Raw genomic sequence first — 24,258 nt, forward strand, 5'->3', positions numbered from 1 at the left:
ACAGTAGAGCAGGCCCAAAAGTGTTTAATGCATCGCAGAAGTGGGATAAAAAGAAGACCTGAGTACATTTTTTTTTTTTCCCTCCCGCTTTTCCTTTGCTGCAGTCTGTTTAGCTTCTTTCATCCCCTTGAACTCTGGGTGGTTTTGAGCTCAGCTGCAGACATGAATGTTCAGACTCTGGCTTCTAGTGTGGATCATCTTGCTGCACGGGTGCAAAGTATTCAGGATTTTGTTATTCATAGCCCTATGTCTGAACCAAAAATACCCATCCCTGAGTTGTTTTCTGGAGATAGATCTAGGTTTCTAAATTTTAAGAATAATTGTAAGTTATTTCTATCTCTGAGACCTCATTCCTCTGGTGATTCCGCTCAGCGAGTTAAAATTGTTATCTCCTTGTTACGTGGCGACCCTCAAGATTGGGCTTTCTCTCTGGCGCCAGGAGATCCTGCATTGCTTAATGTAGATGCATTTTTTCTGGCTCTTGGACTGCTTTATGAGGAGCCTAATCTTGAGAATCAGGCAGAAAAAGCATTGCTGGCTATCTCTCAAGGTCAGGATGAAGCAGAGGTGTATTGTCAAAAATTTCGGAAATGGTCGGTGCTTACTCAATGGAATGAGTGTGCCCTGGCTGCAAATTTCAGAGAAGGTCTTTCTGAGGCTGTTAAGAATGTTATGGTGGGGTTTCCCACCCCTACAAGTCAGAGTGATTCTATGGCTTTAGCCATTCAGGTTGATCGGCGTTTGCGGGAGCGCAAATCTGCTCATCCTTTGGCGGTATTTTCTGAACAGAGACCTGAGTCTATGCAATGTGACCGAACTCTGACCAGAATTGAGCGACAAAGTCATAGACGTCAAAATGGGTTGTGCTTTTACTGTGGTGATTCTACTCATGTTATCTCAGCATGCTCTAAACGCTTAAAAAAAATCGCTAAACCTGTCACCATTGGTACTATGCAGCCTAAATTTATTTTGTCTGTTACTTTGATTTGTTCTTTGTCGTCCTACCCGGTTATGGCTTTTGTGGATTCGGGTGCTGCCCTGAATCTGATGGATTTGTCGTTTGCCAGGCGCTGTGGTTTTGTCCTGGAGCCTTTGGAATTTCCCATTCCTCTGAGGGGAATTGATGCTACGCCATTGGCTGAGAATAAGCCTCAGTATTGGACGCAAATGACCATGTGCATGACTCCCGTACATCAGGAGGTGATTCGCTTTCTTGTTCTGCATAATTTGCATGATGTTGTCGTTTTGGGTCTGCCATGGCTGCAGGCTCATAATCCAGTTTTAGATTGGAAAGCTATGTCTGTGTCAAGTTGGGGTTGTCAGGGAATTCATGGCGATGCTCCGTTGGTGTCTATTGCTTCTTCCACTCCTGAGGTCCCTGAGTTTTTGTCTGACTACCAGGATGTATTTGATGAGCCCAGGTCCAGTGCCCTGCCCCCTCATAGGGATTGTGACTGTGCTATAAATTTAATTCCTGGTAGTAAATTCCCTAAGGGACGACTTTTTAATCTGTCTATACCAGAGCATGCCGCGATGCGGAGTTATATAAAGGAGTCTTCAGAAGTTCTTGGGTTTTGCTAATTTTTACCGTCGTTTCATCGCTAATTTTTCTAGCGTGGTTAAACCTTTGACGGATTTGACCAAGAAGGGTTCTGATGTTACTAATTGGCCTCCTGCGGCCGTGGAGGCCTTTCGGGAGCTGAAGCACCGGTTTTCTTCAGCTCCAGTCTTATGTCAGCCAGATGTCTCTCTCCCCTTCCAGGTCGAGGTTGATGCTTCTGAGATTGGAGCAGGGGCTGTTTTGTCGCAGAGAAGCTCTGATGGCTCTGTGATGAAGCCATGTGCTTTCTTTTCAAGAAAGTTTTCACCTGCCGAGCGGAATTATGATGTTGGTAATCGGGAGTTGTTGGCTATGAAGTGGGCATTTGAGGAGTGGCGACATTGGCTCAAAGGAGCTAAACATCGCGTGGTGGTCTTGACTGATCACAAAAATCTGATTTACCTTGAATCTGCCAAGCGCCTGAATCCTAGACAGGCTCGTTGGTCGTTGTTTTTCTCCCGTTTCAACTTCGTGGTCTCATACCTGCCTGGTTCGAAGAACGTGAAAGCTGATGCACTTTCTAGGAGTTTTGTGCCTGACTCTCCGGGAGTTTCTGAGCCGGCTAGTATTCTCAGAGAGGGAGTGATTTTGTCTGCCATTTCCCCAGATTTGCGACGAGTGCTGCAGAAATTTCAGGCGGATAGACCTGATCGTTGTCCACCAGAGAGACTGTTTGTCCCAGAGAGATGGACCAGCAGAGTTATTTCCGAGGTTCATTCTTCGGTGTTGGCGGGTCATCCTGGGATTTTTGGTACCAGAGATTTGGTGGCTAGGTCCTTCTGGTGGCCTTCCTTGTCGCGGGATGTGCGTTCCTTTGTGCAGTCTTGTGGGATTTGTGCTCGGGCTAAGCCTTGCTGTTCTCGTGCCAGCGGTTTGCTTTTGCCTTTGCCTATTCCGAAAAGGCCTTGGACGCACATTTCCATGGATTTTATTTCGGATCTTCCAGTATCTCAGAAAATGTCTGTCATCTGGGTGGTGTGTGATCGTTTTTCCAAGATGGTCCATTTGGTGCCCTTGCCTAAGTTGCCTTCTTCCTCCAATTTGGTTCCTCTATTTTTTCAGAATGTGGTTCGCTTGCACGGCATTCCTGAAAATATTGTGTCTGATAGAGGATCCCAGTTTGTGTCCAGGTTTTGGCGGACTTTTTGTGCTAAGATGGGCATTGATTTGTCTTTTTCGTCGGCCTTCCATCCTCAGACTAATGGCCAAACCGAGCGAACTAATCAGACGTTGGAAACTTATTTGAGATGTTTTGTTTCTGCTGATCAGGATGATTGGGTGACTTTTTTGCCTTTGACCGAGTTTGCCCTTAATAATCGGGCTAGTTCTGCTACTTTGGTTTCACCTTTTTTCTGCAATTCTGGTTTCCATCCTCGTTTTTCCTCGGGTCAGGTTGAGTCTTCTGACTGTCCTGGGGTGGATTCTGTGGTGGATAGGTTGCAGCAGATTTGGAACCATGTGGTGGACAATTTGAGGTTGTCACAGGAGAAGGCTCAGCGCTTTGCCAACCGCCGCCGCGGTGTGGGTCCCCGACTTCGTGTTGGGGATTTGGTGTGGCTGTCTTCTCGGTATGTTCCTATGAAGGTCTCCTCTCCTAAATTCAAGCCTCGCTTCATCGGTCCTTATAAGATCTTGGAAATCCTTAACCCGGTGTCTTTTCGTTTGGATCTCCCAGCATCGTTTGCCATTCATAATGTGTTCCATAGGTCTTTGTTGCGGAGGTATGTGGTACCTGTGGTTCCTTCTGTTGAGCCTCCTGCTCCGGTGCTGGTCGAGGGAGAATTGGAGTACGTGGTGGAGAAGATTTCGATTCTCGTATCTCTAGACGGAGGCTTCAGTATTTGGTGAAGTGGAAGGGCTATGGTCAGGAGGATAATTCCTGGGTTGTCGCCTCTGATGTTCATGCGGCCGATTTGGTTCATGCCTTCCACGCGGCTCATCCTGATCGCCCTGGGGGTCTTGATGAGGGTTCGGTGACCCCTCCTCAAGGGGGGGGTACTGTTGTGAACTCTATTTTTGGGCTCCCTCTAGTGGTCACAAGCGGTACTGTGTAGTGTTGTCTTTCTGCAGGTTGGCAGCATCAGCTGGTTCATTATCCTTGGTTGGTTTCCTATTTAGCTCACCTGGATACTCAGTTCCTTGCCTGCTCTCAATGTATTCACTGCTCTTCAGATTCCTTGTGACTACCTTGCTCCCAGTCTCTCCAAGACAAGCTAAGTTTTTGTTTGTTTATTTTTTGATTATCAGCATTCATCATGTTTCTTGTCCAGCTTGCTAAAATGTGATTTCCTCGCTTGCTGGTTGCTCTAGGGGACTGAGTTTCTCCCCCCACACCGTTAGTTGGTGCGGGGGTTCTTGAAATCTCAGTGTGGATATTTTGTAAGGGTTTTTTACTGACCGCACAGACCCCTTTTCTATTTTCTGCTATCTAGTATTAGTGGGCCTCATTTGCTGAATCTGCTTTCACCCCTGTGTATGTGCCTTCCTCTTACCTCACCATTATTATTTGTTGGGGGCTTCTATATCTTTGGGGATTATTTCTCTGGAGGCAAGTGAGGTCTTTCTTTCTCTCTAGGGGTAGTTAGTTCCTCAGGCTGGCTCGAGACGTCTAGGATTTTAGACACGTTCACCGGCTACCTTTAGTGTGTTGGATAGGTTCAGATTTGCGGTCAGTCCAGTTTGCCACCTCTCTAGAGCTTGTCCTATGTTTTGTTACTTAGCTGGAGTATTTTGTGATCCTCAACCACTAAGGATCATAACAGGAAGGAGAGCCATTTGACTTTTTGAATGAAAAATTGGCTCCAATCTTTAGCGGACGCCATGTCGCGTTTGGAGAGCCCCCGTGTGCCTGAACATTGGAGATCCCCCACAAGTGACCCCATTTTGGAAAATAGACGCCCCAAGGAACTTATCTAGATGCATAGTGAGCACTTTAAACCCCCAGGTGCTTCACAAATTGATCCGTAAAAATGAAAAAGTACTTTTTTTTCACAAAAAATTTCTTTTAGCCTCAATTTTTTAATTTTCACATGGGCAACAGGATAAAATGGATCCTAAAATTTGTTGGGAAATTTCTCCTGAGTACGCGGATACCTCATTTGTGGGGGTAAACCACTGTTTGGGCGCACGGCAAGGCTCGGAAGGGAAGGCGCGCCATTTGACTTTTTGAATGGAAAATTAGCTCCAATCGTTAGCGGACACCATGTCGCGTTTGGAGAGCCCCTGTGTGCCTAAACATTGGAGCTCCCCCACAATTGACTCCATTTTGGAAACTAGACCTCCCAAGGAACTAATCTAGATGCGTAGTGAGCACTTTAAACCAACAAGTGTTTCACAGAAGTTTATAACGCAGAGCCGTGAAAATAAAAAATAATTTTTCTTTCCTCAAAAATGATTTTTAGCCCAGAATTTTTTATTTTCCCAAGGGTAACAGGAGAAATTGGACCCCAAATGTTGTTGTACAGTTTGTCCTGAGTACGCTGATACCCTATATGTGGGGGTAAACCACTGTTTGGGCGCACGGCAGGGCTCGGAAGGGAAGGCACGCCATTTGGCTTTTTGAATGGAAAATTAGCTCCAATCATTAGCGGACACCATGTCGCGTTTGGAGAGCCCCTGTGTGCCTAAACATTGGAGCTCTGTTATGACCCCAATGGCGAGGGTCTCAGAGGAACGTGGAAGTCTGCAGAATACAAAAATCCAGCTCATAGGGCAGTGGTAACTGGGTTGACCATATATCTACTCCTAACGCCAACACTAGAAGTAGCCGGGGATCATTCCTACGTTGATTCTAGATGACACGCGCCAGCCGGAGAATCTAGCTACCCCTAGTAGAGGAAAACAAAGACCTTTCTTGCCTCCAGAGAAGGGGACCCCAAAGCTGGATAGAAGCCCCCCACAAATAATGACGGTTAGGTAAGAGGAAATGACAAACACAGAAATGAACCAGGTTTAGCACAGAGAGGCCCGCTTACTGATAGCAGAATAAAGAAAGGTAACTTATATGGTCAACAAAAACCCTATCAAAATCCACACTGGAAATTCAAGAACCCCCGAACCGTCTAACGGTCCGGGGGGAGAACACCAGCCCCCTAGAGCTTCCAGCAAAGGTCAGGATATAGATTTGGAACAAGCTGGACAAAAATACAAAACCAAAACAAATAGCAAAAAGCAAAGGCAGACTTAGCTGATATAACTGGAACCAGGATCAGTAGACAAGAGCACAGCAGACTAGCTCTGATAACTACGTTGCCAGGCATAGAACTGAAGGTCCAGGGAGCTTATATAGCAACACCCCTAACTAACGACCCAGGTGCGGATAAAAGGAATGACAGAAAAACCAGAGTCAAAAAACTAGTAACCACTAGAGGGAGCAAAAAGCAAATTCACAACAGTACCCCCCCCTTAGTGAGGGGTCACCGAACCCTCACCACGACCACCAGGGCGATCAGGATGAGCGGCATGAAAGGCACGAACTAAATCGGCCGCATGAACATCAGAGGCGACCACCCAGGAATTATCCTCCTGACCATAGCCCTTCCACTTGACCAGGTACTGAAGCCTCCGCCTGGAGAGGCGAGAATCCAAGATCTTCTCCACCACGTACTCCAACTCGCCCTCAACCAACACCGGAGCAGGAGGCTCAGCAGAAGGAACTACAGGCACAATGTACCGCCGCAACAAAGACCTATGAAATACATTGTGAATAGCAAACGACACAGGAAGATCCAGACGAAAAGATACAGGATTAAGGATTTCCAATATCTTGTAAGGCCCAATAAAACGAGGTTTAAATTTGGGAGAGGAGACCTTCATAGGAACAAAGCGGGAAGAAAGCCATACCAAATCCCCAACGCGTAGTCGGGGACCCACACCGCGGCGGCGGTTGGCAAAGCGCTGAGCCTTCTCCTGTGACAACTTCAAGTTGTCCACCACATGATTCCAGATCTGCTGCAACCTATCCACCACAGAATCCACCCCAGGACAGTCAGAAGGCTCCACATGACCCGAAGAAAAGCGAGGATGGAAACCAGAGTTGCAGAAAAAAGGCGAAACCAAGGTGGCGGAACTAGCCCGATTATTAAGGGCAAACTCAGCCAACGGCAAGAATGTCACCCAATCGTCCTGATCAGCAGAGACAAAACACCTCAAATAAGCCTCCAAAGTCTGATTGGTTCGCTCCGTCTGTCCATTAGTCTGAGGATGGAAAGCAGACGAAAACGACAAATCAATGCCCATCCTACTACAAAAGGATCGCCAGAACCTGGAAACGAACTGGGATCCTCTGTCTGACACAATATTCTCAGGGATGCCGTGCAAACGAACCACGTTCTGGAAAAACACAGGAACCAGATCGGAAGCGGAAGGCAGCTTAGGCAAAGGAACCAAATGGACCATCTTGGAGAAGCGATCACATATCACCCAGATAACGGACATGCCCTGAGATAGCGGAAGATCAGAAATGAAATCCATGGAGATATGTGTCCAAGGTCTCTTCGGGACAGGCAAGGGCAAGAGCAAACCGCTGGCACGAGAACAGCAAGGCTTAGCTCGAGCACAAGTCCCACAGGACTGCACAAATGACCGCACATCCCTTGACAAGGAAGGCCACCAAAAGGACCTGGCCACCAGATCTCTGGTGCCAAAAATTCCCGGGTGACCTGCCAACACCGAGGAATGAACCTCGGAAATGACTCTGCTGGTCCACTTATCCGGGACAAACAGTCTGTCAGGTGGACAAGACTCAGGCCTATCAGCCTGAAATCTCTGCAACACACGTCGCAGATCCGGAGAAATAGCTGACAAGATAACTCCATCTTTAAGAATACCAACAGGATCAGCGACTCCAGGAGCATCAGGCACAAAGCTCCTAGAAAGAGCATCGGCCTTCACATTCTTTGAACCTGGTAAATACGAAACAACAAAATCAAAGCGGGAGAAAAACAATGACCAGCGGGCCTGTCTCGGATTAAGGCGTTTAGCAGACTCGAGATACATTAGATTTTTGTGATCAGTCAAGACCACCACACGATGCTTAGCACCCTCGAGCCAATGACGCCACTCCTCAAATGCCCATTTCATGGCCAACAACTCCCGATTGCCCACATCATAATTTCGCTCGGCAGGCGAAAATTTCCTAGAGAAAAAGGCACAAGGTTTCATAACAGAGCAACCAGGGCCTCTCTGCGACAAAACGGCCCCTGCCCCAATCTCCGAAGCATCCACCTCAACCTGAAAGGGAAGTGAGACGTCAGGCTGGCACAAAACAGGCGCCGAAGTAAACCGGCGTTTCAACTCCTGGAAAGCCTCCACGGCAGCAGGAGCCCAGTTAGCTACATCGGAGCCCTTCTTGGTCATATCCGTCAAAGGTTTCACAATGCTAGAAAAATTAGCGATAAAACGACGGTAGAAGTTAGCGAAGCCCAAGAACTTCTGAAGACTCTTAACTGACGAGGGCTGAGTCCAATCAAGAATAGCTCGGACCTTGACTGGGTCCATCTCCACAGCAGAAGGGGAAAAAATGAACCCCAAAAAGGGAACCTTCTGAACACCAAAGAGACACTTTGAGCCCTTGACAAACAAAGAATTTTCACGCAAAATTTTAAAGACCAACCTGACCTGCTCCACATGCGAATCCCAATTATCAGAAAAAACCAAAATATCATCCAGATAAACAATCAAAAATTTATCCAGATACTTCCGGAAAATGTCATGCATAAAGGACTGAAAAACTGAAGGCGCATTGGAGAGCCCAAAAGGCATCACCAAGTACTCAAAATGACCTTCGGGCGTATTGAATGCGGTTTTCCATTCATCACCTTGCTTAATGCGCACAAGGTTGTACGCACCACGAAGGTCTATCTTGGTGAACCACTTGGCACCCTTAATCCGGGCAAACAAGTCAGACAACAGCGGTAAAGGATACTGAAATTTGACAGTGATCTTATTTAAAAGCCGATAATCAATACAAGGTCTCAAAGATCCGTCCTTTTTTGCCACAAAAAAGAATCCCGCACCAAGAGGGGAAGAAGACGGACGAATATGTCCTTTCTCCAGAGACTCCTTGATATATGAACGCATAGCGGTATGTTCAGGTACCGACAGATTAAACAGTCTTCCCTTAGGAAATTTACTGCCTGGGATCAAATCTATAGCACAGTCACAGTCCCTATGAGGAGGCAGTGCACTGGACTCAGACTCACTGAAGACATCCTGATAATCAGACAAATACTCCGGAACTTCCGAAGGCGTAGAAGAAGCAATAGACACAGGCAGGGAATCCCCATGAATACCACGACAGCCCCAACTTGAGACTGACATAGCCTTCCAGTCCAGGACTGGATTATGGGTCTGTAACCATGGCAGCCCTAAAACAACCAAATCATGCATTTTATGTAAAACCAGGAAACGTATCACCTCGCGGTGTTCAGGAGTCATGCACATGGTAACCTGTGTCCAATACTGCGGTTTATTTGCTGCCAATGGTGTAGCATCAATACCCCTAAGAGGAATAGGATTTTCTAATGGTTCAAGAGTAAAACCACAGCGCTTAGCAAATGAAAGATCCATGAGACTCAGGGCAGCACCTGAATCTACAAACGCCATGACAGGATAAGATGACAGTGAGCAAATCAAAGTTACAGACAGAATAAATTTAGGTTGCAAATTACCAACGGTGACAGGACTAACAACCTTAGCTATACGTTTAGAGCATGCTGAGATAACATGTGTAGAATCACCACAGTAGTAGCACAAGCCATTCCGGCGTCTATGAATTTTCCGCTCATTTCTAGTCAGGATTCTATCACATTGCATTAAATCAGGTGTCTGTTCAGACAACACCATGAGGGAATTTCCGGTTTTTCTATCACATTGCACCGAATTAGGTGTCTGTTCAGACAACACCATGAGGGAATTTGCGGTTTTGCGCTCCCGCAACCGCCGGTCAATTTGAATAGCCAGTGCCATAGTATCATTCAGACCTGTGGGAATGGGAAAACCCACCATAACATTCTTAATGGCTTCAGAAAGGCCATTTCTAAAATTAGCGGCCAGTGCACACTCGTTCCAATGTGTCAGCACGGACCATTTCCGAAATTTTTGGCAATACACTTCAGCCTCGTCCTGCCCCTGAGACATAGCCAGCAAGGCCTTTTCTGCCTGAATCTCAAGATTGGGTTCCTCATAAAGTAAACCGAGCGCCAGAAAAAACGCATCAAGATCAGCCAATGCCGGATCTCCTGGCGCCAGCGAAAAAGCCCAATCCTGAGGGTCGCCCCGTAAGAACGAAATAACAATCTTTACTTGCTGAGCAGAATCTCCAGATGAACAGGGTCTCAGGGACAAAAACAATTTACAATTATTCACGAAATTCCTAAACTTAAACCTGTCTCCGGAAAACAGTTCAGGAATCGGTATTTTAGGTTCTGACCTAGGATTTCTGATAACATAGTCTTGTATGCCCTGCACACGAGTAGCCAGCTGGTCCACACTTGTAATCAAGGTCTGGACATTCATGTCTGCAGCAAGCATAGCCACTCTGAGGTAAAGGGGAAAAAGAAAAAAAAAACTCAGAATCTTCTTTCTTATAATCCCTCTTCTGCAATGCATTAAACATTTAATACTGGCCTGGCAAACTGTTATGACCCCAATGGCGAGGGTCTCAGAGGAACGTGGAAGTCTGCAGAATACAAAAATCCAGCTCATAGGGCAGTGGTAACTGGGTTGACCATATATCTACTCCTAACGCCAACACTAGAAGTAGCCGGGGATCATTCCTACGTTGATTCTAGATGACACGCGCCAGCTGGAGAATCTAGCTACCCCTAGTAGAGGAAAACAAAGACCTTTCTTGCCTCCAGAGAAGGGGACCCCAAAGCTGGATAGAAGCCCCCCACAAATAATGACGGTTAGGTAAGAGGAAATGACAAACACAGAAATGAACCAGGTTTAGCACAGAGAGGCCCGCTTACTGATAGCAGAATAAAGAAAGGTAACTTATATGGTCAACAAAAACCCTATCAAAATCCACACTGGAAATTCAAGAACCCCCGAACCGTCTAACGGTCCGGGGGGAGAACACCAGCCCCCTAGAGCTTCCAGCAAAGGTCAGGATATAGATTTGGAACAAGCTGGACAAAAATACAAAACCAAAACAAATAGCAAAAAGCAAAGGCAGACTTAGCTGATATAACTGGAACCAGGATCAGTAGACAAGAGCACAGCAGACTAGCTCTGATAACTACGTTGCCAGGCATAGAACTGAAGGTCCAGGGAGCTTATATAGCAACACCCCTAACTAACGACCCAGGTGCGGATAAAAGGAATGACAGAAAAACCAGAGTCAAAAAACTAGTAACCACTAGAGGGAGCAAAAAGCAAATTCACAACAGAGCTCCCCCTTAAGTGACCCTATTTTGGAAACTAGACCTCCCAAGGAACTAATCTAGATGTGTGGTGAGCACTTTGAACCCCCAAATGCTTCACAGAAGTTTATAACGCAGAGCCATGAAAATAAAAAAAAATTATTTTCTCAAAAATGATTTTTTAGCCCGCAATTTTTTATTTTCCCAAGGGTAACAGGAGAAATTTGACCCCAAAATTTGTTGTCCAGTTTCTCCTGAGTACGCTGATACCCTATATGTGGGGGTAAACCACTGTTTGGGCACACGTCGGGGTTCGGAAGGGAAGTAGTGACGTTTTGAAATGCAGACTTTGATGGAATACTCTGCGGGCGTCACGTTGCGTTTGCAGAACCCCTAATATGCCTAAACAGTAGAAACTCCCCACAAGTGACCCCATTTTGGAAACTAGACCCCCAAAGGAACTTATCTAGATGTGTGGTGAGCACTTTGAACCCCTAAGTGCTTCACAGAAGTTTATAACGCAGAGCCATGAAAATAATAAATACGTTTTCTTTCCTCAAAAATAATTTTTTAGCCCAGAATTTTTTATTTTCCCAAGGGTAACAGGAGAAATTTGACCCCAAGAGTTGTCCAGATTCTTCTGAGTACGCTGATACCCCATATGTGGGGGTAAACCAATGTTTGGGCACATGCCGGGGCTCGGAAGAGAGAGAGCACCATTTGACTTTTTCAACGCAAGATTGGCTGGAATCAATGGTGGCGCCATGTCGCGTTTGGAGACCCCCTGATGTGCCTAAACAGTGGAAACCCCTCAATTCTAACTCCAACACTAACCCCAACACACCCCAAACCCTAATCCCAACCCTAACCACAATCCTAACCCCAACACACCCCTAACCCTAGTCTTAACCCTAATTCCAACCCTAACCCTAAGGCTATGTGCTCACGTTGCGGATTTGTGTGTGGATTTTTCCGCACCGTTTTTGAAAAATCTTGAGGTAAAACGCACTGCGCTTTACCTGCGGATTTACTGCGGATTTCCAGTGTTTTTTGAGTGGATTTCACCTGCGGATTCCTATTATGGAGCAGGTGTAAAACGCTGCGGAATCCGCACAAAGAATTGACATGCTGCGGAAAATACAATACAGCGTTTCCGTGCTGTATTTTCCGCACCATGGGCACAGTGGATTTGGTTTTCGCATAGGTTTACGTGGTACTGTAAACGTGATGGAAAACTGCTACAAATCCACAGCGACCAATCCGCTGCGGATCCGCAGCCAAATCCGCACCATGTGCACATAGCCTAATTCTAACCCTAATTCCAACCCTAGCCCTAAGTGCAACCCTAGCCCTAAGTGCAACCCTAACCCTAAGTGCAACCCTAACCCTAAGTGCAACCCTAACCCTAAGTGCAACACCAAGTGCAACCCTAAGTGCAACCCTATCCCTAAGTGCAACCCTAAGTGCAACCCTAACCCTAAGTGCAACCCTAACCCTAAGTGCAACCCTAACCCTACCCCTACCCCTAATGGAAAAACAAAAATAATTATATTTTCTGTATTTTATTATTGTCCCTACCTATGGGGGTGATAAAGGGGGGGGTTATTTACTTTTTTTTTTTTATTTTGATCGCTGTGATAGGTTCTATCACAGCGACCAAAATGTACAGGGAACGAATCTGCCGGCCAACAGATTCGGCGGGCGCACTACGCATGCGCCTGCCATTTTCCAAGGTGGCGGCACCCATGGAGAAGACGGACGGACACCGGGAGAGACATCGGAGCTCGGTAATTATGGGGGGGTGGGATCGGAACACGGGGGGGGGGGGGTCGGAACACGGGAGGGGGGGATCGGAGCACGGGGGAGCGGACAGGAGGTCGGGGGAGCGGACAGGAGGACGGGGGAGCGGACAGGAGGACGGAGGAGCGGACAGGAGGACGGAGGGGAGTGGACAGGAGGACGGGGCAGAAAGGACGACTGGGGAGGCGATCGGTGGCAGTGGGGGGGAGCAGATCGGGGTCTCCAGCCATGGCAGATGCTATTGCAGCATCGGCCATGGCTGGATTGTAATATTTCACCATTTTTATAGGTGAAATATTACAAATCGCTCTGATTGGCTGTTTCACTTTCAACAGCCAATCAGAGCGATCGTAGCCACGGGGGGGTGAAGCCATCCCCCCTGGGCTGAAGTACCACTCCCCCTGTCCCTGCAGATCGGGTGAAATTGGAGTTAACCCTTTCACCCGATCTGCAGGGACGCGATCATTCCATGACGCCACATAGGTGTCATGGGTCGGATTGGCACCGACTTTCATGACGCCTATGTGGTGTCAAAGTAAATATAGAAAAAATAGAAAAACTGACTGAACAGCCATCTAGTCTGAACTGGTGCATAACCAAAAAGTCTTACATAGCAAATAGATAATGGCTGCACTCAAGTTTATTGTGCTAAAGCAAGGAAATGTGCAATACATGAAATGTGAACAGCATAATGGCTTGTGAAATTTATGAAAAAACACATGAGATTTTTAGCACAAAATTTGGCCAAATGTTGTGAGCCCATTCACCAAACGTCAAGGTAATCTCAGATCGAATGGGTAACTAACCTGTCTGCCTAGTGTGAACACTTACCTATGGCTAATAAAATGGTAACGCCTGTATTTATACCTTGACGTTTGGTGAATGGGCTCACAACATTTGGCCAAATTTTGTGCTAAAAATCTCATGTGTTTTTTCATAAATTTCACAAGCCATTATGCTGTTCACATTTCATGTATTGCACATTTCCTTGCTTTAGCACAATAAACTTGAGTGCAGCCATTATCTATTTGCTATGTAAGACTTTTTGGTTATGCACCAGTTCAGACTACACTCACCGGCCACTTTATTAGGTACACCTGTCCAACTTCTTGTTAACACTTAATTTCTAATCAGCCAATCACATGGCGGCAACTCAGTGCATTTAGGCATGTAGACATGGTCAAGACAATCTCCTGCAGTTCAAACCGAGCATCAGTATGGGGAAGAAAGGTGATTTGAGTGCCTTTGAACGTGGCATGGTTGTTGGTGCCAGAAGGGCTGGTCTGAGTATTTCAGAAACTGCTGATCTACTGGGATTTTCACGCACAACCATCTCTAGGGTTTACAGAGAATGGTCCGAAAAAGAAAAAAAATCCAGTGAGCGGCAGTTCTGTGGGCGGAAATGCCTTGTTGATGCCAGAGGTCAGAGGAGAATGGGCAGACTGGTTCGAGCTGATAGAAAGGCAACAGTGACTCAAATCGCCACCCGTTACAACCAAGGTAGGCCTAAGAGCATCTCTGAACGCACAGTGCGTCGAACTTTGAGGCAGATGGGCTACAGCAGCAGAAGACCACACCGGGTACCACTCCTTTCAGCTAAGAACAGGAAACTGAGGCTACAATTTGTACAAGCTCATCGAAATTGGACAGTAGAAGATTGGAAAAACGTTGCTTGGTCTGATGAGTCTCGATTTCTGCTGCGACATTCGGATGGTAGGGTCAGAATTTGGCGTAAACAACATGAAAGCATGGATCCATCCTGCCTTGTATGGAGCATCTTTGGGATGTGCAGCCGACAAATCTGCGGCAACTGTGTGATGCCATCATGTCAATATGGACCAAAATCTCTGAGGAATGCTTCCAGCACCTTGTTGAATCTATGCCACGAAGAATTGAGGCAGTTCTGAAGGCAAAAGGGGGTCCAACCCGTTACTAGCATGGTGTACCTAATAAAGTGGCCGGTGAGTGTAGATGGCTGTTCAGTCAGTTTTTCTATATTTACTATGTATTGCTTTTTCTGACTTGAACGCCCCGCCCTTCACCATGCTGTGATTTTAACTACATCCAAACACAGTTGGTTCTAACCTCCTCTATAAATACAGGCTTTACCATTTTATTAGCCATAGGTAAGTGTTCACACTAGGCAGACAGGTTAGTTACCCATTCGATCTGAGATTACCTTGACGTTTGGTGAATGGGCTCACAACATTTGGCCAAATTTTGTGCTAAAAATCTCATGTGTTTTTTCATAAATTTCACAAGCCATTATGCTGTTCACATTTCATGTATTGCACATTTCCTTGCTTTAGCACAATAAACTTGAGTGCAGCCATTATCTATTTGCTATGTGGTGTCAAAGGTCGGGAAGGGGCCATGGATGTTGCCCCCTCCAGGCTAAAGACATCAGCTCTCAGCCGCACCAGAAAAGGCACAACTATAAGATGTGCCAATTCTAGAATTCAGACTCATTTAATAAATCTTAATTAAACCACAGTCAATGAACTCACTTCACCTGATGTCAGAGCAAGTTCTGTGGGAACATTTCTAACGGCACTAGGGTGGACATTAGGTGAAGTGAATTCATTTGCTGTGAACTCCCAGGACCTTTCTGACAGGACTGTGAGAAAAACTTTCTCACGCTCATAGTGCCGTCAGACAGGTTATAGGAGTTCACCGAGAGCCACTGAGCAGCGGTAGCAGATGCTGCTCAGTGTCTCTGCTGGATGCAGGCTGTATGGTCACATCATGCAGCCTGCCATCTAGATGTAGCAGAGCTAGTCCTGTCATGGGACAAATGGATTATCTTCTTCTCAGCGGGCAGGTGAGGAATATTGTTTTAATTCTCTTGCAGGAGACAATGGCATCACTGGAGTGTGCAATGCTGTACGTATGGTTTAATTGGGATTTATTAAAGGAGTCTGTGTCATTCTTTCAATTGTAAGATTTTATTCTGTATGTGTTTTTATACAATATACACATGTAGTCAAAATTGTTGGTTCCCCTCATTTAATGACAGTAAAACCCTCAATGGTCACACAAATAACTTGAATCTGACAAAAGTAATAATTAATAAACGATCTATGAAAATGAAGAAATGAAAGTCAGACATTGCTTTTCAACCATTTAAAAAAATAAATAAATAAAACTCATGAAATAGGCTTGGATAGAAATGATGGTACCCCTGAAAATAATATGACAAAAGAAACATGTTAAATCAAGGTGTGTCCACTAACTAGCATCACAGGTGTCTCCAATCTGTGAATCAGTGAGTGGGCCTGTATATAGGGCTACAGATACTCACTGTGCTGTTTGGTGGCATGATGTGTATCATACTCAACATGGACCAAAAAGAGAAAAGGAAAGAGTTGTCTCAGGAGATTAGAAAGAAAATTATAGACAAACATGTTAAAGGTAAAACTTATAAGACTATCTCCAAGCAGCTTGCTGTTTCTGTGACTACAGTTGCACATATTATTCAGAAATGTAAGATCAATGGGACTGTGGCCAACCTCCCTGAACGTGGCCGCACAAGGAAAATTGATGACAAATCAAAGAGACGGATAATGTGAATGGTAACAAAAGAGCCCAGAAAAACTTCAAAACTGATTAAAGGTGAACGTCAAGCTCAAGGAACATCAGTGTCAGAACGCACCATCTATCGTTGTACGAGCCAAAGTGGACTTCATGGGAGATGACCAAGGAGGACACCATTGTTGGAAAAAAATCATAAAAAAGCCAGACTGGAATTTGCCAAACTACATGTTGACAAGCCACAAAGCTTCTGGGAGAATGTCCTTCTATCCTGTCGGCTCCTGCAGTGATTTTATTGTGTGAGGCTGCTGAATTGTTTGAGTGTGTTTTGATAAATATTTCCTTTGAAAACCATGTGTAGATGACAGAGAATTACTCTATGTAAAAGCTCATGTTAAAATTGCATTGCAATCTGATAGCAATCACACTGCACTCGGATGTCCTGGTCGTCACAGTAGCATTGCTTTCCTCACGGGGAGAGTGATGTTACGTTTGGAAGCGATGAAGGATATCTTTTATCAGGTAACCACAATGCATACAACATGTTCACACTCCAGGCCAGAAGGGGTGAACTCTCCTAGAAAAACATTCTGATCTGGAGGGAAGGGAGTTCAGTTCAGAAAGTGACAGACTGAGGAGAGAGCAGACCAACATAGAGTGTCAGAAGGGGCCATGTAGTCTGAAGTACCCCAGCTCCTGGAAAGAGACATACAGAAAGCCGAACATTGTTCAGTGAGCGTGAAGGAGAGCGAAGCACAGGAGAGTAACATCATGGGAGACCAGCTAAGAACAGGGTGCCTCCCTCTGAGGCGCAGATAACCGGTAGCCGGACCACCGAGGTTGTAAGGGAGTCTACGACTTACAGCAGAAATCGTCAGGACAGCTGAACTGCAAGTTACCTGTCCGTCTTAATACTCAGGAGGCACGGTGACACACATAGAGCCCGGGGCGTGCTAGAGTCCCTGTAAAAAAGGCTTGAGTTACCTGTCATGCAGGTATTGTCCTATCCTTTAAGGGGGACAGAGAGAAGAACTGTGAGGACCTTATCTGAAGCCATAGGCAGTAAGGGAGTGCAATACCACCGCGTTAGACGAAGGCTTTTAACTCCACCTGGTAAAGGGGACTCTGGATTCACTTCCAAACTGACCGGACCCTGCCTGCCCTGTGATCTGGTACCCTGGGCTGTGGCTGCCTGAAGTCTTCAGTAAACCAGGTAAAGAGGCTGCAAACCTGTGTCCTCGTTCTTTACTGCGCCATTCACCATCTTCCATCTACACACCGGGAGCCCTGGGGATACACTTCACCTTTTGGAAGTTATACCATCTAGCTGCCATAACATCACCCCAGAGGACCCCTTAAAGCAGCGTCGGTCCCCACTGACCGAATACCACAGATGGCGTCACGAACATAAACTTTATTCATTAAATCCCTTTAAAGACTTTCCCCTTTTACATGGGCGCCCAGTGCCACGGACTGGGTCGCCACCATGACATCCCCCTGTGAACACCGGACCCAGTATCGGGTACCCCACGGCCCTGGTGGGCGACTCATCTTGGCGTCACGCACAGGATAGCATAAGGGACTATGCCCTTAATCTCCAGGAGGCACTGCGGGCCGTCAGACAGGTTGACCCTAACAGCGTGCAGGATGGAGACAAACTCTTAAAGGAACAGTTCATTGGGGGTCTCCTGTCCAGCAACCACAGGACACAGCTGCGCATCCTGGCCTTGCAAAACCCTGACCTGGACTTTGCACAATTGAAGGACAGAGCCATCCGGGTGCTGCATGAACCTCAGCCCAGCCGCACAGTGCCCCATAGGTGTCCAGCTCTCACGTACCACCAGGAGGTGGCATCATATCATTAGGTCCCAGTTGAGGCCGACGCGCATATCCTGGATGACTCTTCCACAAGACTACGCCTCCAGGTCCAGGAACTGACAAAGTGTAGCTGCACTAGCCAAAACCGTGCAGTCCCTGCATGAGTCGCTGAAAGAAAAGATCAAGCTGGCTTCCAGACCGGAGGACGTCCCATGGCGACGACAGAAGAGGATCCCGCCGACCAGAGGTGACAACTATGCCTTACATTCTATATAAACGGTACTGGGCTGACAGACATTAATCGTGGCCCAGATGATGATTTGACAATAGTAGCCAGTAATGGTCAGCCGTTGCCACAGGTGGGGTTACAAAGAAGTCACCATTAAGGTGGGGGGGTAGAATTGAAGGCCCAAGGAATGGTGATTGTTCATATTGACCAACGTGAACGTAACCCCATGATGACCATTGTACTAATGTCCTAGAAAATTGTCTTGCAGAGGTTATTGTCTTACTACAACAGGTGGCCGAAACTGCTGGTTCCAGTGAAGAACGTGCCCTGCAGAAAGAAATCAGAGCTCTTGTGCAGAGACAGCAGGTAGAACTATCTGGTGGAGAAATTGGCCGTGCCACAGTGAGTGATTCAGTCCCCATCGCAATACCCCCCAGGAGTGAAATGTTAATATGGTGTCGGGCAGCAATAGGCCTCAGAGGTAAAGACTACCAGGCCCTAGTAGAACCTGTGTATTCAGATAGTAGGCCCACCATCCTGACAGCCAGAGGAGTGGTTGAAGTCCGCAAGGGGAGGGTACCAATACGTGTCCTTAACTGTGGAGAGAAGGAGGTCCACATAACCAAATATATCACAATTGCCAAACTGTTTACTGTTGATAATGTAATACAGGCAACAGAACCCTTGGTCCTGTCCGGATTGGTGTCAGAAATTACACGTGAGCACTGACTCTATACCATCAAACCAAAAACAAGGGGCTTACCGGGTGGTTCATGAGTATGAGCGAGTATTCAGCAAACACCCACTAGATTTTGGGCAGGTAAAAGGGATTTAACATAATTTCCCCACGGGAGATCATCCGCCCATTAAGGAGAGATACTGGCCTGTACCTCCAGCTCATTATCAGTGTGCCAAAGACATGCTACGAGAGATGAAAGAGGCTGGGGTAATCAGAGATAGTTGTAGCCCCTGGGCAGCTCCGTTAGTCCTCGTTAGGAAAAAGGACGGCACCATGAGAACGTGTGTAGATTATAGACAGATAAACCGCATTACACACAAAGATGCATACCCATTGCCTAGAATAGAGTCATTAGCGGTTTTAAAATCTGCTAACTACTTTTTCATCTTGGATCTCACCAGTGGGTACTGGCAGGTTCCCGTAGCAGAAGCGGATAAGGAAAAGACGGCCTTCACCACACCGATGGGTCTCTGTGAATTCAACTACATGCCGTTCGGACTGTGCAATGCCCCAGGAACGTTTCAGAGGATGATGGAGTGCTGTCTTGGGCACAAGAATTTCGAAACTGTCTTGCTGTACCTGGACGATGTCATCATCTTCCTCAAGACTTATGAGGACCATCTGAAGCACCTGGCCGAGGTGTTTGAAGCTCTGTCCAACTTTGGCCTAAAGGTAAAACCATCCAAATGCCATCTGTTAAAGCCCAAAATGCAGTACCTGGGCCATGTGGTCAGCTCCGAAGGAGTGGCACCAGACCCTGACAAGGTCACCGTGATCAGAGACTGGCCGAAGCCCAGCAACCTCCATGAAGTCCGGCAGTTCCTCGGGTTGGTAGGCTACTACAGAAGATTTATCAAAAGACTTCACCAAGATAGCTGCACCACTACAAGACCTGTTAGTGGGCCAATCCAAGAAGACCAATGGTAAGGATACCCCATTTGACTGGGACGATGGGCTGGAGAGATCTTTCACTCGATTGAAGTTGGCTCTCACAGGAGATGAAGTACTGGCTTACCCTGAATATGACCAACTGTTTGTGCTCTACACGGACGCCAGCAACATGGGACTGGGAGTCGTGTTGTCCCAGGTACAGAAAGGAAAAGAAAGGGTAATCGCCTACGCCAGCAGGAAACTTCGCCCCACCGAAAGGAACCCCGAGAACTACAGTTCCTTTAAGCTGGAGTTCCTCGCTATCATCTGGGTGGTGACAGAGAGGTTCAAGCTCTACCTGGCCTCGGCAAGGTTCACCGTCTTCACGGTCAACAATCCGTTGACACACCTGGAGACAGCAAAACTAGGTGCTTTGGAGCAGTGATGGATGGCTCGGTTGTCCAATTACGAGTTCACCATCAAGTATTGTGCGGGGCACAAGAATGCGAATGCCGATGCCTTTTCCAGGATGCCCAACTTGCCGGAGGTGGGAGAAGATCCAGAAACACTCGAAGAAATTGAGTTGCCAGCTTTCCATCACCCTAAGGCGACTCGGTATTCCCATCATGTGAGGAACAGACACCGAAACAAGCAAGACGCCACGCTGAACCCATTGCCCCACCATGGGTGGGCAGAGACACAGGACAGTGACCCCACAGTCTGCTTGGTCAAAGATTCCTCTTGATAAAGCGGTGCTTCTGTCACGCGAAATGCGCGTCGAGGGTCTACCTACACCTGCGCCCAGGGTCCCCCAGCTCTGCCCTTGGTACGCTCTGCCTCTTTGCTGATCTCTCTTTGATGGTATTACTAATAAAAAGACGTATCTGTAACGGCGATCTTACCAAGATAATGCAATCCTATGCACTGACACTTTACTTACTGATCTCTGTATTTATCTATATGGGCATGTGCAATGGTGGATTTTCTCTGGGCATCTCTGCTTCTACCCTGAATTTGTATTTTATCTAATATCTTGGTGTCACTTTTTTTGGTTTATATATTTTGGTACTATCTTTAATAATAATAAAAAAATAATTTTATACCTAGTTGCTCCGGTGTCTCCTTCTTTTTTGGTCAAAGAGCTGCTGACACAAGCCAATTCGCACACTGGTCCAGATGCTCGACAAGAGATTCAACAGCTGTGGAAAGAAAAAGGCAAACTGTTTATGTACAATGATAAGCTGTGTTGGAGGAGTATAGACCCACGTACTCACGAGCTGGTCTGGCAGCTAGTTATCCCAAGACAAGATGCGCCAATGGTTCTGGAAGCGTACCACGATGGAGCAGGACACTTCGGATGGAAGAAGTTAGAGACCCTACTTCGTGGAAGGTTCTACTGGATTGGCATGAGGAAACCATCGAAAAGTGGTGCCAAGAGTGTGGCCAATGTAGCTTGCACAGAAAGGACCGTGACAGCCAGAGTGCTCCCCTACAACCCATAGTCACTAAACAGTCACTTGAACTGGTGGCCTTAGACCATGTGAAGCTAACTCCAAGCAGGTCAGGCTATGTCTACGCTTTGACTATTGTGGATCACTTCTCCAGAATCCTGGTAGTTGTACCTGTCAAGGATCAGACAGCAAAGACGGCAGCCAGAGTCTTCCAACAACACTGCAGTAGACCACATGGATATCCTGAGAAGGTACTTACTGATCAAGGACCAGCCTTCGAAACGGAAGTGTTTCAAGAGTTTTACAACATTTACGGATGTAAAAAGACCAGAACCACACCGTACCACCCACAAACCAACGGTATGTGTGAAAAGATTAACCAAGTAGTGATTGACTTACTGAAGACCTTGCCTTTACATGAAAGAAACTTATGGCCAGAAAAGTTACCAGACTTAGCAGACTTGTACAACCACATTCCAGTGAATTCCACCAACTGTACTCCAGCATACCTGATGAGAGGAAGATCCAGCAAGCTACCTGTTGATCTAGACATGGGAGTCCTAACCCCAGAAAATACCTCATCTGATGCAGGTTAGGATACCGACAGACAACAAAGGTACCGCCAAGTACAAGAGTGCGTTGAAAGAAGTCTATCACAGGCGAGACAGAAACAAGAGACTATAACCAACGTGCCCCTGCAATTCCCTTGTCACCAGGTGAACAAAAGCTAAAACGTAAAAGAAGATTGCACAAACTTGTTGACCAGTGGGAAGCAGAACCGTATACTATCCTACCTTCAAACTTCGACAACACGAAAGTCTACCTTATCAGTAAAGATGGAGAAGAAACTTCAACTGCAGTATCCTGAGACCATCTCAAAGTATGCCCTGATAAATTGAGGAACAGAGAAACAGACCCAGGAACATCTCCACCCATGGAAGAATGGAAGAAGAGAAGAAAATTCACACTGTCCTTGGAGATTTTCCCCAGTCTTGGACTCAAGTGTATCAGGCCATAGTGATACCTGTCTTGACTTTTCCCCAGCTGGAAATACCAGAACAAAATGTGATTCCAGACCATCCTGAACCAGAAGAGACTTTACACCAGCAGGTTCAAGCAGCAAACGTTACTCCAGCAGTGGAACCAGAGAATCCACCCTCTGCTATTGGTGAATCTGTCAGACCTATGGTGAATCTAAGAATATGCAGACGCTTGCCCAGTTTGCCAATACAATGCAGACCTATATGTAGTACACACACTAGTGGGTCCACTACAGTAACAGCAGGCATGTTAGATCAGGGACTACGCAGGTCTACTCGCAGTACCAAAGGTCAAATCCCAGCTCGTTGCAGGGATTAAAAATGTCAATAATTGCTGTTACCTGTATAAATTGCTTGCTTACATTTGTTACAGGTTTAAAATGGACAATAGAGTAATGGACAGTGAATTACCCAAAAACTGTATTTGTACATAGTTGGCACCCTCAAGGTGCACCCTGGTTCTACCCACTTGCCGACGTGGGTAGGGCCTTGTTTGCTTGTTTCTTCACAGACCCGAAGCATAACCGTCTGGCAAGGCGAACCCTGGGTCTGTATATGCCTTGTATCTCGCCCAAGACCTACGTTGGGGGTTATGATGGGTCCCTCGCATCGGTACTTTCATTTATAAACAAAGACACCCTGGTATAAGACCAGCTGTATTTTCATAAACTTATTTTTGCAACGTTTAAGCCAAATATACCTCCCATAAAGGGAAGCCAAAGTTTATAATTGTTCAAATGTGTTTTTCAAAATGTTTGCATTATTTAACCTGTAACTGTTGTTTTCTTTTCCCAGTCTGGGAGTACTGGATCTAACGGGGGGGAGTGTGGCGCCCCAGGGTCCTGGTCGTCACAGTAGCATTGCTTTCCTCACGGGGAGAGTGATGTTACGTTTGGAAGCGATGAAGGATATCTTTTATCAGGTAACCACAATGCATACAACATGTTCACACTCCAGGCCAGAAGGGGGAGCTCTCTAAGCCTAGTTTAGGGTGAACTCCCCTATAAATACATTCTGATCTGGAGGGAAGGAAGTTCAGTTCAGAAAGTGGCAGACAGAGGAGAGAGCAGACTAACATAGAGTGTCAGAAGGTCTGAAGGGGCCGTGTAGTCTGACGTACTACAGCTCCTGGAAAGAGACATACAGAAAGCCAAACATTGTTCAGTGAGCGTGAAGCACAGGAGAGTAACATCAGGGGAGACCAGCTAAGAGCAGGGTGCCTCCCTCTGAGGTGCAGATAACCGGTAGCCAGACCACCGAGGTTGTAAGGGACTCTACGACTTACAGCAGAAACCGGCAGGACAGCTGAACTGCAAGTTACCTGTCCGCCTTAATACCCAGGAGGCACGGTGACACACATAGAGCCCGGGGCATGCTAGAGTCCCTGTAAAAAAGGCTTGAGTTACCTGTCATGCAGGTATTGTCCTATCCTTTAAGGGGGACAGAGAGAACTGTGAGGACCTTATCTGAAGCCATAGGCAGTAAGGGACTACTACAACACCACCGCGCTAGACGAAGGCTTTTAAGTCCACCTGGTAAAGGGGACTCGGGATTCGCTTCCAAGCTGGCCGGACCCTGCCTGCCCTGTGATCCGGTACCCTGGACTGTGGCTGCCTGAAGTCTTCAGTAAACCAGGTAAAGAGACTGCAAACCTGTGTCCTCGTTCTTTACTGCGCCATTCACCATCTTCCATCTACACACCAGGAGCCCTGGGGATACACTTCACCTGTGGGAAGTTATACCATCTAGCTGCCATAACATCACCCCAGAGGACCCCTTAAAGCGTCGGTCCCCACTGACCGAATATCACAGGTG

The 24,258-nt window shown here is 46.7% G+C and overlaps 1 long non-coding RNA gene across 1 annotated transcript in view; it reads right to left on the reverse strand.

The window, feature by feature from the left end:
* The window catches only part of LOC143782510 (uncharacterized), an 87,323-nt gene extending 65,428 nt beyond the window's left edge, over window positions 1-21,895 (reverse strand). Inside the window, exons 1-2 of the long non-coding RNA XR_013216978.1 lie at window positions 21,227-21,895; window positions 21,056-21,151 (exon numbers count right to left, since the gene is read on the reverse strand). This is a non-coding gene — a long non-coding RNA (uncharacterized LOC143782510). The remainder of the gene's footprint in view (window positions 1-21,055; window positions 21,152-21,226) is intronic.
* Window positions 21,896-24,258: the final 2,363 nt, after the last annotated feature.

This window comes from Ranitomeya variabilis, chromosome 6, assembly GCF_051348905.1.
Source record: "Ranitomeya variabilis isolate aRanVar5 chromosome 6, aRanVar5.hap1, whole genome shotgun sequence".
NCBI lineage: Eukaryota > Metazoa > Chordata > Amphibia > Anura > Dendrobatidae > Ranitomeya > Ranitomeya variabilis.